The sequence below is a fragment of the Pseudopipra pipra genome, chromosome 11 (assembly GCF_036250125.1).
Source record: "Pseudopipra pipra isolate bDixPip1 chromosome 11, bDixPip1.hap1, whole genome shotgun sequence".
In the NCBI taxonomy this organism is placed as follows: Eukaryota; Metazoa; Chordata; class Aves; order Passeriformes; family Pipridae; genus Pseudopipra; species Pseudopipra pipra.
Window position 1 is genome coordinate 3,070,775 of NC_087559.1, and position 17,669 is coordinate 3,088,443.

At 44.0% G+C, this 17,669-nt stretch overlaps 1 protein-coding gene across 11 annotated transcripts in view; it reads right to left on the reverse strand.

The window, feature by feature from the left end:
* CHL1 (cell adhesion molecule L1 like) overlaps window positions 1-3,132 on the reverse strand; it is a 136,849-nt gene extending 133,717 nt beyond the window's left edge. For 7 of the 11 annotated variants that reach the window (XR_010433390.1, XR_010433389.1, XM_064667160.1 and 4 more), the window contains exon 1: window positions 2,690-2,790. The gene's annotated coding sequence lies outside the window, so the exon portion shown is untranslated. Of the gene's footprint in view, window positions 1-2,689; window positions 2,791-3,030 lie in introns of those variants that run through there. The other 4 variants (XM_064667152.1, XM_064667157.1, XM_064667159.1 and 1 more) reach the window with 4 other exon arrangements.
* Between the last annotated feature and the right edge of the window lie 14,537 nt (window positions 3,133-17,669).

Below are 17,669 nucleotides of genomic sequence, written 5' to 3' on the forward strand. Positions count from 1 at the left end.
TTTTGGGTTTTGCACAGAAGTCTAACCAAGAAAGAACAATTGAAACTTATTATAAAACACTGAGCACACCACCACCAGAATGTGGTTTACAAGATTCCTGCTCTGTTCTCATCCCCACGCTGCTCCCCAGGCTCTGTACTGGGACATTAATTTTCATTACACATGATTTAAGGTTGTTATAAGGTGGGCTTTGTGCTCACAAAGAACCCACAATCTTTAACAAAACAGAATTTCTACTTTACTGGACAAATATACCAAAAGAAATTGTGGCATCTTGGTGGGTTGCTAAGCAACCAAGAGCTCCAGTGTCACTTGTTTGTGATCAATTCAAGTCATTCATCAGGCTCTGAAGCGCCAGTTCAGGAATTCCAACAAAATCTGTGCCTTGGGAAAGCCACGGGGACTTCCTGACACACAATAACACTTTCTTTCCTCTAAGATAAACTTTGTAGATGTTCTTTTGATCTGTGTGATATGTTAATTCATTATTCTTAACGTACTGCTAATGGGAAAAGCTATAATTAACTAACTACAGCATTGTAACTCGTGCAAGATAAACTGAACTAATTAGTAGTGTTTAAAGTAGTCCCTGTCCTCTCCCACTGGGAAAGGAGCTGATCCTTTCTTATCACAGAAGCAACTGCCCACAACATGAATAGATACCTTTTTGTTTCATTTTCTTTTCCAAACAGAAGTGATAAAGTACATTTTGGCAAATAAGGTGGCTACAATCCAAGCCCCTTGAGGTACGTATCCATGTCGTGAATAATGTTATCTTTCATTTAAAAGAAGGCTTATCTGTTAGGTTTCTTGGGATAAAGAGGTGGACTGTTATGTTTCCATTCATTAAGTTTAATTACTGAAGTAACAAATCCTGAATGCCCATAATAATGACACTCGCTCGCACTGAGTTAAATGTGATCAGTGTGTATTGCTGAAATACAGTCTCTTTATTTCAGCCTCATATTCAGAATTCATTCCTATTTTGATAAAAGTCAATAATAAACAGGAAGAGTTTAGAAACAAACTGTTGTGGAAGCTGTGTGTTGCATACAGGAAAACTTCAGCTGCTTGATTGCTGACAGGTGTTTTTTTCTAAAGTTATTTCATGATAATTTCACATACATTGGGCAATATTTCTGAAGAAACTCCAATGCATTCTGCAACTCTTGGTATCTTATCTTTTGCATCCTATTTTAATGTCACATGATCTGGTCTTGTAGTTCCTCTGCAAGCCACACTCCACTAACAGCAGATGCTCAGCCCAAGTGAAGACCAGAGAAACTGGCTAAAAAGAATTTCCTAATTTTTTAACTACCCTTTGGAAGAGGTGGGTGGGGTTTTTTTGGTTTGATTTTTTTTTGAAACACAAAGAAAATGTATTATTTTTAAGCAACAGAAAAGTGTTAACACAGCAGCAGTTGTGCTCTTTAATACTTCCTATCAAGAAAAGCCAAGCAGGGGTTCACAGGAAGCAGTGGGCAAAGGATGACATGCACAGCTCCAACAAGGCAACACTGCCCATGTGTTCACAAATGGGCAAAAATGACATATTCATTTAAAGTGCAGACTCTTTTCCTCCCTCTCCTTCTCTCAGAGCTGCAACTAAAGTCATAATATTTATTATTTATTACTTATGGAATGGTATCTGGGGGAGCTCAGTCACACCAAAGGAACCTTTGCCAACAAAACAAAAATGCCACCTGTCAACTCTCTGGTGAAATTTTCCAAAACATGTTGCAAGCAAAACTACTCCCATGTGGTGCTGAGGATGAATTTCCTTATTTTCTATCTGTTATGGTCGAATACCTGTACATTATCCAACATACCAGAGCTTAGCCCCTTTCTGCCCCAAAATAAGAAGCAAAGTATCACTAACCATAGAACATGACTATATCATATTTCTAGAAGTGATAGGTGAAAAGTCTATGTACATTTACCGCGTCTGACTATTGGAAAACAGAACCTTCTTGCACTCTGAAAACCCAAACCAAGCTGAGCCCACCAGTGCTCTGACCGTGCAACACAAATCAATAACACACAGCACACAACACCGAGGTTTAAAGATTCCTACAGCTCTCCTGCAGGGCAACACGGGCACATCGCTTCCCCAGGAAAAAATAACCAAACTGGGGACTTTTGCAATTATTTAGGTATTGAGGGGAAAAAAACCCACACAAAATCCTCTCCAAAATCACTAGGAGGGAAGAAACAAGTGTTTGCCACAGAGGCAGGACATCCGGGCTGGCAAACTTGAACGCAACTAAGCCGACACGAGAGTGACCCGCCGTCCCCCAGCCGAGCCCCCCCGGGCCCCTCCATCGCCCCCCGGGTCCCGCAACCACCCGCAAACTTTCCCCGGGCAGCGGCTCCTCCGCCCGCAGGACCCGCTCAGAGCGCGGGGAGCCCGAGCATCCCGCTGGGGAGGGAGAAAGGGGAAGGACCGAGCCCCCGGGACCCCCCGGGATCCCCCCCGGGGCACTTGCCAGGGCTGAGCCCGGCTCCGCTTCCTCATTGCTCCGCAGGGCGCAGCCCAGGTGCGGTGCCGGGAGGAGGAAACCCAGTTTTAAAATAATGACAATAATGAATTCAGAGGGTTTCTGTGGCCGGACAGGACGAGGGGGGGTGGCTGCAGGGCAGCCCCTTGGCTGGGCACCCCCGGACCCCCCTCCCGGTGCCCCCGCGGTACCTTGAGCCCGGCGCGGGCGGAGGGTCGCGGCAGCGGCGGCTCCGCAGCCCCGTCCCGGCGGCTCCGAATTAATCGCTCCACCCCGAAAAAAAAAAAAAAAAGGGAGGGAGGGAGGGAGAGGGGGGAGAAAAAAACCCAACGCAAGCACCAACCACCCCAAACCCAGCCCCGCTCCACACCCACGAGGAGGGAGAGGGTCCCTCCGTGACTGGCATCGCTATCTCCTCCGGCGGAGCTTACAGGGAGCCATGGCAACGAGCCCCGCGCTCCCCAAAGCGCTGCCGCCTCCCCCGGGGGTCGAGCAGCTCCCACCCCCGCCCCGACCCCGCTCCGGATCCCACCTGCCCGATGCCAGAGCCGGCACCAAGGAGCCTCCGCCCGCCGCTCCTCCGGGAGGCACCTGGCGATGGCGGGAGGGACCGGGAATCGCGGAGGGAAGGAGCGAGGAAAGGGAGCCCCTGCCCGCCCCCCGCCCGCGGGGATGGTCCGCTCCCCGGGCAGGTGCGGGAGGGGCGCTCCGAGTGCCGGCCAGCCCAGAACCACAGCGGGAGGAGGATAAAGGAATGGCCGAGCTGGGGGACACTGCCCCCGGCAGGACCCTCGGATGCTGTCGCTTCGTCATGGTGGTCACCAAAAGCCGGTCAAGGAGGAGAGAGGCGCTGCCAGGGAAGAGACTGGCCCCCGCCCCGGCTTAGCCCTCCCTGGGGTGCAGAAGTGTCGTTGCTTTTCAGAGGAAAGGATGAAAATTTGGAAAACTCCAGCCCTTCCTGCCCCACAGCTCTCCCCCTCTAAACTCCCGTGTACCAATCATCCCAACACCCGGTGTTTCATACATCCACACCTCTGAAAAATCCATCTTTTCCTCTTTTTTTTTTTTTTTCCCTCTAACACCCCCTCCTAACATTTGCCGTGTGTGCTCTCCATGACCACAAACCCAGGTCAGGTTGATGTGTGCGACTGTGCCTGTGTGTGGTTCACCACAGCTATCCCGGGGTGGAATGGGCTAAATTTTTAAGTGATTGCTGAAGACAGTCGTCACAAATCTGCCAGTCATTGTCTTAAGCACTCCTTGCAGAGAGGTGGGGAAGGTCAGACATAATCATTTTCATGAGGCCTCGGACTTCTCAGACGATTCTGTCTCGCTGATGACCTTTGGGTGTTTTGCTTTTCTCTGAGCTTTGCCTAATTCAATGAGCAATAATCACAAAGTAACATTCACGGACATTAAACCATAAACCCACCCTACCGAATCACAGCCACACTCACGGGGATTATCAGCATTTGGGTTAAACGTTTTTTGGACAGTGGCAGTCAGAATTTGTTGATGTGCTGGCCAACTGATGTTTATCTCTAGCAGATTTAAGCAGGTGAGCTTACTATTTGGCCAGGAAGTAAATAAATAAATTTAAGGAAAGATATTATAAAGATGGTAGTAAAAGAAAAAAAAAATCTGAAAACTGGAAGGGTAAAGAGCAGAATAATTTAATATATATTTACAGAAAGTAAGTGCAAAACTGTTAAAACAATGGTATGTTTGCAGTCATGCAAAGAAAGGCAAGCCACAGATATAATTTTCATATTAATCTGTGTTTAAGTGAATTTGATCTGACATAAATGCCAAACTTCTCCCCAAATGTGTGGAGCAAAACATGGAAAGTGTGCTGTGGTTGCTGAGAAAGCTCTGAAGTTGGGCAGCCGGATTTCTGTGTGGTGCAGACCCAGCCCAGAGCACACGGAGGGAATGGGAGTTCTCCTTTTGAATCCTGCCCTCACGGCCAAATCCTGAATTGACTTACTGTTTTGTGCAGAGACAGTAAAAGGCTACATTTACAGCACATTGCTTCCCAAAGCAACCAAGAGCTAAGCAACAGCCTTGTGCCCCCGTGCAGGGGAAATCTCAGAAGTAATGGACAGAGAATCAGCTGGAGAGGAATGTCTCCAGTGTGTCGGGGCTGCAGAGGTGTTGAAAAGCCATTTGACCCAGCACCAACAGACCATCAGAGATCCACTCAAACCCAGAGGGGACTGGAGATTCACTGGAGCGTTGGCAACAGCTGAAGACACCAAGGGTGGGAAGCTGCTTGTCTGGGAGCTGAGATAACAGAGCTGGGAAAAGCCAGGGAGAGCTGGCATTGCCCCTCCTGCCACTGCCAAGAGGATGAAAAACGGGGACGATGACTCTTCCCCACTCCTGGCCAACACCCTCCTGGATGCCTCGGCAGGACCAGGAGTTTCCAGGTTAATCTCTGACATAAAGAAGAGGGACAAGAATTTATTCATCTCCAGTGACTGCTCGAGGCAGGACTGCTGCCAAAGCCAGCTTCCCAGGCTGCCCATCCCTACACCTCCACATCCCCATCCCAGACACCACGGAGGGAAGTTGGGCTTGCAAAATGCAGCCACCACTTAGACTTTCATTTCCCTGCTGGCCCAACTTTTAGATCCTCTCTGCCAACATGATTTCCCCAGGGCCTCCTCACCTTTTCAGGTTTCAGCCCATAATATGGAAACCATAAAATGGTTTGAGTTTTTCACACAGAATCAGGCAGAAAGTTTTCCTTCCACGAGGAAACCAGCTGACGAAGAAGTCAAAGTACCTCAGCTCACCAAAAGCTGCTCCACACTTCCAAAATAAAATATGTTCATAAAAAACATGGCTCTAACCACATCTATTTGAGAATAGGGTTTGCCTTAAGTAAAGGGTAAATAGATATAATCCACTGTGCTTCAGATTTCACTGGGTGATGAAATAGGACAAATGTTGCAGCACTTCAGCCTGCACAGAACAAAAATAAAGACAGAGAAGCTCAGTTAGGTCCTCTCTGTGTCTCCACAAAACTGCTCTTTATTTTGGGATTTCCTGCTGAAAATCAAGGAGCCTTTTCATCAAACCCACTACTTAATGTGAGAAGGAGAGAGCAACACTGCGAGAAACACTGGAAAAACTAATTAAATCTCTCTAGGCTAGTACTGATTACATATTTAAAATACATGCTAAATGTGTAATATTGTCTCAAATCAAGTGTGAGGAAAAACCCTCAGAATATTTATCTCAGGAGTTTTCTGAAGAAATCAGAAGGAATAGAGGGTGTGTTTGTGCTGATCAAACTGTAACTTGTTACCTGATTCACATCCTCCCTCAAGACACACCTACCATTTTAAACCCAGTTCCAGAGTCTGATGGCAGGCTCAGAAGATTCCCAATTGTACTCTAAATGCCATTTAAGATACATGAAATACTCAGGACAAAAGAACAGATTGGCCAGATTTTCTTCAGAGAAAATTAATTTGCTGGTAATTGCCAGCACGTCTCCCACCACCACCTCTCGTTAATAAAGATGCTGCAATTTTCTGAATAGGTGGAATATGCAAAAATAGGGATGTATTTGAATATCAAGGACCACAATTTGACATGAATTTTTTTTCTTAAAAATAGGACAAGCTTCTGGGAATCTGTTTTGGTCCTGGACAAATTAAATGGCTAAAATAATTGCCTTTATGCCAACCGGCAATTTTGCCATGTCAAAATTTGGGTTTTAGATGATACCCTGCTGCAACATTTCACAGTATTTTCATTAACTATGGAATTTTTAGAATATTTAAATTATGCCAGCTGAGATGTAGCTTGAGAAGCACAAAGCTGCATTAGAAACTTTGAGTTCACAGGAACCACAAAGGGAAAAACAGAGATGAGAGAGAGGGTGATGCATATCCCATTAATGGCTTATTAAACATGGATCTGAGCACACCTCATCAACACTTAGCTTTGAAATGGGGAAAGTTAGATGGGTCTTGACCAGAGAGAAACTACAAAAGTGCCAGAAAATGCTCGTCTGTCCCTTCCTAATGAGGATACAGGAGAAATCCATGGGATCAAAGGGCAGCAGATCTCAAATGAATTAAAGGAACTATCACTTTTCGCAGTTTGAAGCAATCCCAGGAATTTAGGTTCTGAAGAACCTGGAGTGAAATGCTGGGATTCTTTTTCTTAATCTAATTTTTTTTAAGGCTGGATAATTTTATGACTGCTAATAACATTTGTAACTATGCAAGCTAAGATAATAACAATGGTAATCAAATCTCATGCTTCAGGGCATAAATTGATTGCTTGGAGGGGCTATGGAGGTTTTTCCTTTTTTCCCACCACTGAGTACATGATTTCACAACTGACTAAGTGCATTACAAGGGGAGGGTTTGCTCCTGTAGCCAGACAATTGATCTAATCCATAATAACAAATATGACACCAAAATACAGTGAACTGCCTGTCTAATGTGCAAAACACTAATAGATTTAGGATCAAATTCAGGGAAATATTTGGTTCTTATTTCCCAGTTAGTTTCCTGCAGTTCTTTTGGAAGAAAGCAGCGAGGTCTACATAAAAAATTAATAAATCCAAAATACAAACAACTCCACAAAACTGACTTAGGAGCAAGAATATCACAGTGAATCTGAAAGACCCAAGTTAGGCAAGGGGATTTATCCATGGTGAGATTCAGATCCAAAGATGAGGATGAAAAACAAGTCACAGAGTAGGCTGACCCATGTTATCCCATGGCCAGCTTGTAAGAACTATACATTTCCTTCAAAAAAGAGGCTGTGGTCTCTTTTCCTTGAAAAACAGGCACAGCAGGAGATAACAGAGCTCAGCCTGGAGATGGGGATTTAGGTTTAATTCCCAGCTGTACCAGAAAGCTCCACACAAGTTTGCACTCTGCTCCAGGACAGACAGACTGAGCTCTGGAGAACATATTTCATCAAGCAGAAAATAATCAAAGATTCACTGGACCCACCCTGGGGCAAAACTGAGCCCTTTCTTTGTTACAGAATTTGTGGAAGAAAGGCTTGATCTCCACCAGTGCCACTACAGACTATTCTTGTTCTTTCACAAAATCATAGAACAGTTTGGGTTGGAGAGGACTTAATAAATCCTCCAGCTCCAATCTGCTGCCGTGGTCAGGGACACCTTCCACATAGAATATAATTCATAGAATATTTCCTTCAAACATACACTAAAGGTCTTAGGAATTGCCCAGAAAGCTTCTGTCTGAATGAACATCCAATGGAAATAAGAACAACTTTGTACCTTTTTATCTTTGAGGTCATTGCTTGTTAAGTGAGACCTTTGCCATCGCAGGTTTTAGTTTTGGGTTGGTTTGCTTTGGGTTTTGGTTTCCTTTGTTTGTTTGTTTGATTTTTGCACTGTGCAGTGGTGACGTTCCCAGATGCAACACTCCAAAGCAGAACTCCACAGCACAGCTTTCAAATACACACAAGTATTGAAAGCAGAGATGTGCCACATCACTCTAGTTGGTCATTCTACCAAAGACACCTTCTCCTTGAGTAGCCTGCCCAGTTATCCAGGTACCAGTCCCTGGGATGAAGCTAAAACACTAATTTGAAGAGAAAGGCTGTGCAGGAATCACAGAATGTGCTGAGTTGGAAGGGACTCACAAGGATAATCAAGTTCAACTCTTAACCCTGCACAGCACCATCCACAAGAGTCACAGAATGGTGAAAGGACCTTAAAGATCACCTAATTTCAACACTCCTGCCATGGGCAGGGACACCTTCCACTAGCCCAGGTTGCTCCAAGGCCTGTCCAACCTGGCCTTGGACACTTCCAGGGATCCAGGGGCAGCCACAGCTTCTCTGGGCAACCTGTGCCAGGGCCTCCCCACCCTCACAGGGCAGAGTGGCAGAGCAATGCCTGCCCAGGCCTCTGCCACACAATGGAACAAGGACATTTATAACGAAAAGCAAGTGCCACATGAAAACTCCTATCTGAAAACATATCTTTGGTCTCTGCACAGAGCTGGCACAGAGCCCAGACAGAGCAAGGCACAATATTTAGTGAGATGGAATTGTGACTCACATCAGGACAATGGCATTGATCTCATTCATTTGTGGAAGAGATTAAAAGAGGGCCAGGAATAAAGATTTCCTATTTCCTGAACAATTGCTGCTACTCACTGGACAAAACATCAGCAACAAGATCCTCACAGTTTTTTCTTATTCTTGCCTAGTGCAGAGGTGGGATATATAGAATGAAGCCCTTGCCTGGATAATCCATGAGCACAGTCCTGTTTTTCCAGTGATGCAGATGAGACCTATTGCTCACCAACTGCTGAATAAAATGCTTTGTGGTGTTTTTTTTCTTTCTGTGAAAGTCAACTGCCAGAATTTCCATAAAATTTCTACTGCCAAAACCCTATGCTGATGTAACACAACCTAATTATCTAAATTCCCCATACAAAAATAAGAACAAGTATTGTAAAAAATGGTTTGTGCACATTTTCCAGCTGAGAATCAAACCCATTTGGATTGTGATGACAACAAACATTTACAGAATTATTCCAGCTACCCTTGAAACCAAGCAGTCACAGTTCTGAACAGCTAAATCAGAATTACCAGGGACCCCCCTCCCAAGTTGTGCAGACACATGAACAAGATGATTGCAGAAGGCTTCATTTGGTTTTCATGAGAGAAGAAGAAATGACAATGCTCTTGTAAGACAGGGACAAACACTGGGCCTGGCTAATGCTATCATTTGTATTCTTCCATTTTTTTGTGTCCATATAATGAACTGATTTTATTACAACAACCTGCATTAAAATCCACATAAAAACCCAAACCACTAGATGGGTTTCTGCTGAACCAGTTGGTGCTCCCTGCATTCCTTTCCCAATTTAATCTGACTGGTGGCTTGCAGGGTGTTCAATAGGTCACCTGCATCAGCAATTTCAGCCCAGACAATTTGCTTCTAAATACTACATGGTATGATACACATTTTCCAATTACATCTCAGACTGCTTTTAAATTCTACCAGACAGACAAAGTTATCTGAAGACTGGAGGGCTTGGGAAACAACAGAACACAAATAACTGTATATTACAGCAATTATTTTTTTTTTTGCACAGACTGTGAGCAGTTATACAAAATTATTAATGCAAGCAGGGAAGCAAGAGCTTGACCAACAGCACAAGATTTCTTTTAAAAATGTTGGCAAATTCTCCCATAACAGGGTACGTAAATGATTTATCTCTCTTCAATGTCCTTCAGACAAGACATTCAATGAGAAAAATAATTAGTAGTGTGAATACAGATAAAATAATTGGGAAAATACACAGTAAAAACAGGCATACTTTTGTCTTGTCCTTCAACATTGATATATATATATATAATGAAAACCCAGGAGATTTTATTAAAAATAAGCATCACTCAGTAAATACTGGAAATATTGCCACAAAGACAAGACTGTGAGTCAAAAATTCCATTCTTATGACAATGAAATAAAAGAGTCCCTTTAAAGTTTGGGGATTACCAGAATGATCAGAATTACACCTTTAAGGTATGAAAACACACAGTTATAGTTTCAGTAAAGTTTGCAGGCAAAACTTAGCATTTTTTTTCAGTATGTAAATTAAAAGGATAAATTCTTCCAACACTTGGAAGAGCAGCCAGTAAATGCAACATGATGGAACAAGGAATTCAAGTCATAACATCTGAATCCCTATGAAGAACCTCTACTCTGAGTGGGACATAAGTGTGAGAGGGGTTTAAGAGCCATAGGATGAACCTTATCTATCTGAGGGCTACAAAATCCATAGCTGAATAAGCAGAGCATATGAAACAGGTATAAAATATATAGGTCAAGCAAAAAAAAAAATAAAATTGCAGAATTGGAAAGTGCATCTTGCAAGGATAACTCACCAAGCAGGAGGTTAAGAGCTCATTAGATCCCTATCTGTGGGCCCAGAGCAAACAGATGTTTGCAAAGGAGGGCTCCTCTATCCCCCTGATAAAGTATAACAAAGTATAACAAGAACTAGTGATGTCTTTCTTCTAAGCAGTGAGTTTAATTAACCCTTTGGCAAAATTTTCTTAGTTGTGGTGAGTTATTCGTGACGGGCCATTATGGCACCAAGACTGGACGTTTTTCTTAAGAATGCTTTTTAGCTCTAGAAAAAAGGATTGAATCAGGGATTGAATCAGGGATGAATGATAAAAGAAATTCATGTTGGTTGGTCACAAAGGTTGTGCTGCAGCCCTGGCTGATGCCCAGCAGGGACAAAAGCCCAGCTCAGCACAGAGTGCAGGCCAACAGGACCCTGGAATGAGCCAAGGATGCACAAAGGTGACCTCAAAAGAAACCAATTAAACCAAGTCCTGTCAGCAAAAGGAACTGCTTTTGAGATCTGTCCAGCTGTGAATTGACTGCAGCTGCACCAGGCTCTGCAGGCTTATCCTGCTCTGACACCCTTAGTCCTGCTCACATGGCCCAGCTCTGCACTGTGGAGCAGAGAAAGTCCTGTGACAACAGCTATGAGGGCTTGAAAAGGTTCCTCAGAGAGGTGACATGCTCCCTCAGAAATCAGCACCTTGATCATGCATCCCAGTTTGGCTAAATCCAACACTGAGGGGAAGCAAAACCAGGGAAAGGCCTTTGTCCAACTCACCTGTGTTGGGATTATGCAGGTGAGCCCTGGTACACACAGATTTAATGGCACAGATTTACCAGGGAGCCCATGCTGAGCTGACTTCCAGCTCCTTGAAGTTCATAAGGCTGAAAATTCATCCTGTGTACGTTTCTATCATCTCCAACAGCTCCCAAATTTCAGCTTTGGTGAAAATGCTTTCTCAGTCCTTCTGCCATCTGCTTTTTTTTCTGCTGGGCTCACACGTGTTTCTCTGGCAGTGACTCTGTAAAACTTGCTAAAGCAGTGAAATGCACAACCAAAAGTACATTTTAAAAGTGTCTTGCCTCATTTGGGAGTTAAATGCACTTGTGTCACACGTGCATAATGGTTAAAAAATTGCAGATCCAATACACCTCTATTTGGCTATACATTCCTCTGCAAAGTATTCACTGAGTGCTGACAAAACCAACCTCCTCCAAGGTCCAGGATCACAGATAAACAGATATTCTCACTTGAGGAGTCCCACACATCCCTTATCCCACTGCTGGATAAAGAAATATCCCTGCCAACATTCAACCTCTGGGCAGGAATGCAAGCCAGGCATCATTCTGCCATGATGACAGTAATCAACAATGCACCAAAGGAACTTTTCTAAAAGGAATTGCTTCTAGAAAGATATATTCAATCCTCTGTTCAAGCTGTGAACACCCAAACTGTTTATATTTCTCTTACCTTTGCTGGAATGAGTTTCCTTCCCTGTGCCAAGGAATACCTTAAAAGCCTTACAGATTTTCTTGGTAGGGGAAGCAGGAAGGGTTAAGAAGTTACCATTTTGTTTCAAACTGTAAATAAAACAAAAAACTGTTTCAAATTTTACTTCTTTCTACGTGATTACATCTCATTCCAATCTAAATATTACAGGATTCACTGGCTAATTTGTGGAAGAGACTAAAAGACTATTTTCTCTTCTTGCAATAGTCAGTCATATAAACTTATTTGTTGACAATTGATGATTTTGTTCTTATTACCAAGAGATTGGACTGGCTGAAAATAAGGAGAAGGATGTTAAATTATGCAACTACACCACAAGTAAAGCCAAAATCTCTTCACACAAGCCATTGAAAAAGGAAATCCCTCTAAACTAACCTGTCTATCCAAAGTAGGAGTAAGAAGGGGTGAAGAGACAAAAGATTCCAAACTAGGCAGGACTTCCTCTGATCAGAATTTTTCCACTCATAAAAGTTTTCATTCCACATGAAGATGCCTTTCTTCAGGCACAGCAGTTGAAATACAACAGGGCCCTTGGGTGGAAAATTAGAATATAAAGGCTATCAACTGCCAATTAATCTTGTGAGGTCAATGGGAAACAGCCTGAATTGCTGTTTCCAGATGGGCAGGAGGGCGCTGTGGAATTTAATTTACCCTGTCACCGATGCACTCTGGCACGTCTCCGAGCTCAGGCTCTCAGCAAAAGCAGCTGAAAGCCCAATGAGTCGGCAAGATTTGGGGGCTGATGTGTCAGTTTATTCTTGTGCTTGGGCTGGAGATGGATATATATCCATTACAGGACAGATAGGGCACCGTGTCCCCTTTATCTGACACTTGGGGTTGGCCTCAAAGGTGTCACCACGTGTCCAAAGGTGACATGTTGATGGCAGGTATCACATACAAGGGATGCACAAAAGACTGTTTAATGTTATTTGACTTTTCATTTAAATAGTATTTGACCTTTAATTTAAATATTAGTAGTGCTGGTTAAAAATCTTTAATGAGTTAAAAACCTACTCAAATTTTCAATCATATATATTTGATTATGATTATCATATGATTATAGGATATATTTAAGGAGAAGACAGTACTGACTTACCTTAAACACTTGAACACTTTTAATGTTTGACATTGAAGTGTAAAATGAAATAGTGAGTTGTGTTCATCATGAGCAGCTGAGAGAAATTAAAATTAAAAAAAAAATCATGTCTTCAAATAAAAAAAAAAAAAGTCCCTGAAATCTTCAAAGCAGTGGCTGAAGGTGTGAATGCTGCCAGTGATTCAGACAGCTTTGTACTTCTCTGGGAAAAAAAAACAGTGAGAAATGCTGGTACTACTGTGTTTTGACTCACGTGTTCTCATCCAAAGATGCTGTTTGAACTTAAAATACTGAGCAGGCTGCAGCATATTTATGGCTGTGCATCTCCAGAGAGAGTTTTGAGCACTGTGACAAGCCCTGTGCTGACAAAGCCTCTTTTAAAGCACAGCTGATCTAGATGTGGTCACAGACCACTCAGCCAAGGCTGGGTTTAAATACTGCTGTAATAAAGCCAAGTGCACCAGATAACCCCTGGGGGCACCTATTATGGTTACTAACATATTAATTGACTAATGTAGCTACAAAATGGAATAGTCTTAAATATGAAATATGCTGTCTCTTTGAAATACGTTGAGATCTGGATCAGCTTGTTAGAAACTGATAACAGGCAATATTTTCCCTGTGGTTGTTGGTTAAGAGCAAGTATTTATCCTTCAAGACATGTAGTTAATCTTTGTCCTAAGAATAAGTTGCTCTTCATGACAAGGGAAAACTTTGCTTATGTTTCCCAGAAAATGCTACTTTGGCCCACCAAAGAAAATAAGGTGATTCTATGGAAAAGTGAGAAGCCACAGATTTCCACTCCCTGGGAAGTCAGTGTGATGAGTTGTGCAAGGCAGTCGAGAAATTCATGGTGCAAGTTCAGCATGTAGAGCACCAAAAGGCAAGAGAAAGTAAAATATGGCTTTAACTGTGATGAAGAGGATAAGGAAGGCTTATGGGTGTTTATGCTGATGAGGTTATTGGCTTAGAGTGTGACCCAAGGAGAGGAGAAGATGGATTGCTCCAACAATGTTGTCTCTATCTGTGTAGGAATGACAATGAAAAACGGGGCTTTAATTGGCAGCTACCTCTTCACCTGGACTCAATAAGTGCTCTCACTTGTGCCTCTGGAGTTATGGATGCCAAAAAGGGCAAAGACAAGCTGGAATTGATAAAAAAAAAAGACAGAATAAGAGACAAGCACATTTTGACTGCTGGTATAAATCAGGAGTGATGCTGATGAGCAGGGGAGTGATACCTCTGTGAAGCAGAGACATGTGAGCAGAATGAGACCCCTCCTCATTAAGTGAACAAACCACTTCTGAACCAGGAGAAAAACACAAAGCTGGCCTAAATTAAAGCTGCAGAGAGACAACTTTTGCTATCCAATTTGCACAGGATTTGTTTTGCTCGCAGAATAATTTATCTTTATTTCTGTTGCAGTAATGACTCCAAGTTCAGTGGTAGCTGGGCTGTGTGCTCACTCCTGAGATAACATTCCAAAAGAGAAATCAGGCAAAGGATGATATAAACAGTGGCAATATAATGGGGAATGTTAGCAATTGGGCTGTGTTTCATAGGTTAAGGCTCTTTTTGCATTTTTTTTTTTTAATAACATGAAGTTGTTTAATTTTTTTGTGCTGTAACATTATAATGGGTGTTTGGGGTTGTTTTCTCCACAGGATGGGAAATCAGGGACAGGAGGGGAAGCGAAAAAAAAAACGAGGAGGTTAAAAATTAAGAGGAATGTAGAGAGAAAAAGGGTTCAACAGGAGCAGCACAGGGGTAGGTGATGAGTGTGTGCCAATGGGGACACTGCCTGGACCAACATCATTCTGTCCCATCCCACCCAAATGGGGCTGGGGGTCAGGACAGACCCCAGGACAGTCCCAAATGGGGGATCAGGCCCAAGGCATCCTGAAGGTGAAGTAAGGAGCAGTAGGAGATGGGGTCAAAGAAAAGCTGAACAAGAGTCCCCAGAGTGTGACTCTGAGGTGCATCAACCCAGTCTAGTGGAAGGTGTCCCTGGGGGTTGGAACTGGCTGGTCTTTAGGGTCCCTTCCTGCCAAAAGCACTTTGGGATTCTGTTCTGTGGTTCCATGATGCCCATAGCACTGCTGAAAGCTCACTGTTTGGTGAGGGAGGTCCTTGGGAGACAGATCAGAGCACAACCACACCAGTGCCACGTCCCAGACACCTCCTGGGTCCCCAGGGGACAGGTGTGGGAATGGGGGTCCTGGAGAGTCTGTGCAGGGCAATTATACCTATTAGCACCCTCGGGAGAAGGGGTGAGAGAGGGCGCACAGCAAAGGGATAATGGATAAAAATTAACTGACTGATAAAGCTGAAAGGCATCAGCCTCCTGGGTGGTGCTGTGGACCCACAGAGCTGAGCTGCTTTTTCAGTCCCAATAGGATAGAATTTAAGTTTCCTTTGTGGGACCTGGGGGAAGGGGCTGGTGGGGGTGGAAGGGAAATCTCTGGGGTCTTCTCCAGGCCTGGGGGGGTTCAGGAAGCCTGATGCACCTCTGGAGGCCACAGGGACCAGCCTTGCATGCTGTTAGTGAGTACTTTTCAGGTTTTTTTTCTCTTCTGTTGTTATGGAAACAGGCTGTGGAAGGGCTGCTGAGGTTCTGAATCCTCGGTGTGCAATGAGGGCAGGTAGACAGGGGATCCCTCTGTAGTTTCAGAGCTGAATAAAGATATGGATGTTATTTTGCAGATAAATTAAATAAGCACAGATAGTCAAAGCCCCAGCACAGAGGCATTCCTAGGATGGCAATGTTCATAGGAAAGCTGCTGCTGGGAATTCCTGAAATCACCTGTAAGGCATGTGCAGCATCAGCCTGCTGAATGCCAAAGATTTTGCCTAAGGAGGCACCTGGTTACACCCAGAGACAACTGCACAAGGTGCATATTTCATTAAGAGATTCCTTATGTTTCTCCAGTTAATTTCAAAGCTCTCTCCAACCTAAAGTTCCAGGATCAAAGACCTGAGGATTTAAAAGTGCCAGGATAACAGTGGTGATTTGGAGAGAGAAGGTGAGCTGACACCTGAGATAATTCAGCAACTCTCAATGCTCTGAGGCTGGAGATAATAATTCTAAGTGTGTTATTTCATCTGGGATAACATACAGCATCCAAGCCTGTGCTTCTAGTTCCGTGCTTGGCAAATCAGACTGGTTTTTCAGACCTCCAGTCCTTTGTGGATGCTCTCAGTCTGTGAGCCAAGACACTTCTCCAAGAGACTCAATGACTTCTTTCAAGAACAAACTTGCAAAAGGCAGCTGGTGGATGCATTTACTCATGTGAGCAGGCCAGGAAAACATGTCTGATTGCAACAAAGGTCAAAAGAGATGGTTAATCCCTCTGTGGGCTTCCTGTCTCACCTTCCATCAATGGAAGCAGCTTCTCTCTGCTGCTCCCCAAGGACACTTGGTTCACTTGCTGCTCCCTCCCTATTTTTTCAGCTGCAAAATTTGCCTAAAACTGTTCAAAGTCTGTAAGTCAGACAGCAATGTTTAAGCACAGAACAAAACCATCACAAGCCAATTCCCTCAATCTCCACAGGGGGAAAGAGGAAAGAAATTCTCCAACACTGTTTCACTGATGAACCTCCCACCTCTGTGGTAAGAGTGGGATTGTCACCTCTTCCTCCCAGGGATACCTTCAGCTCTGTGCTAAAGCTGCTGATCAATGCACTACCTAATGCCAGCTCTGGATGGCATCCTCAGTATGGATATTTGTCCATTCAGTAATGCCTGGAAAAAAAATACAGCTCACACAGGGTGCTGCAAGCTCTTGGAGGTAAAAACTCCAGTCTTTCCAAGCCAGACCGTGAGGTGTCCTGAACCTGGGAATGAAGGAATATGCCCAGAAGAGAAACTGTTGCCTTGTAGGAAACTTCCTCCTCTCTTCCAGCCCTGGGACTCGCTGGGGTAGAGTCAGGGCTTCTGGTGCCCTCTCCTGGTGCCAGAGCACCACGAGCTCTTCCACAGCAATGACCACCAGCATAGTCTGTCTTCTGGTGCTGGGCTGACACCAGATGCTGGGATTTATTTATGTGTCTGTGAAAACCTCCCAGTTCAAATCAGCAAATCCCACATACTGGGAGAGAGGGGACTTGGGCAAACCCATGAGATGTGTCACTGTGCCAGGCTGTCCAGTCAGTGAGTGATGCTGCAGTGACACACAAGGTATCATTTCCTTTGGAAGCACCATAGCCGTGTGTTCAGGTCCATGAAACGATCCCAGGTTTTTAACTAACACAAACTCTTTTGGTCTGAAGCTGGATTCTTCAAGGCTCATTTTCTTCTGCTTTGCACAGTCAGAGGTAAATAAAACCAAAACCCTTTTCTGCTCATAGGTCTTGTGGAAGGAGTCTCATGAAAAGGAGACATGGTTTGCAATCTGGGCAACTATCACTGGGAGGGCTTCCCAAGTAAATCAATCCACACTCATTAGACCTTTAGTACAGATAGCAGTGAAAAAGGGGACATGTGAGCACAAAACAAAACGTAGAGAAGACCTTTCCTTCACAAAAATGAGACGATGCCAACTTTTCTGTCCTTACCTACAGGATGCACAAGCTCTTTCCTCCATCCTCTCATTCTGGAGAAGATACAAAGATTTGGAGTGATCAGCACAGAACATCACTGTAACCACTGAATTTACAAGAAAAGTATTATGGCACAAACAACAGAAAAGACCCCTG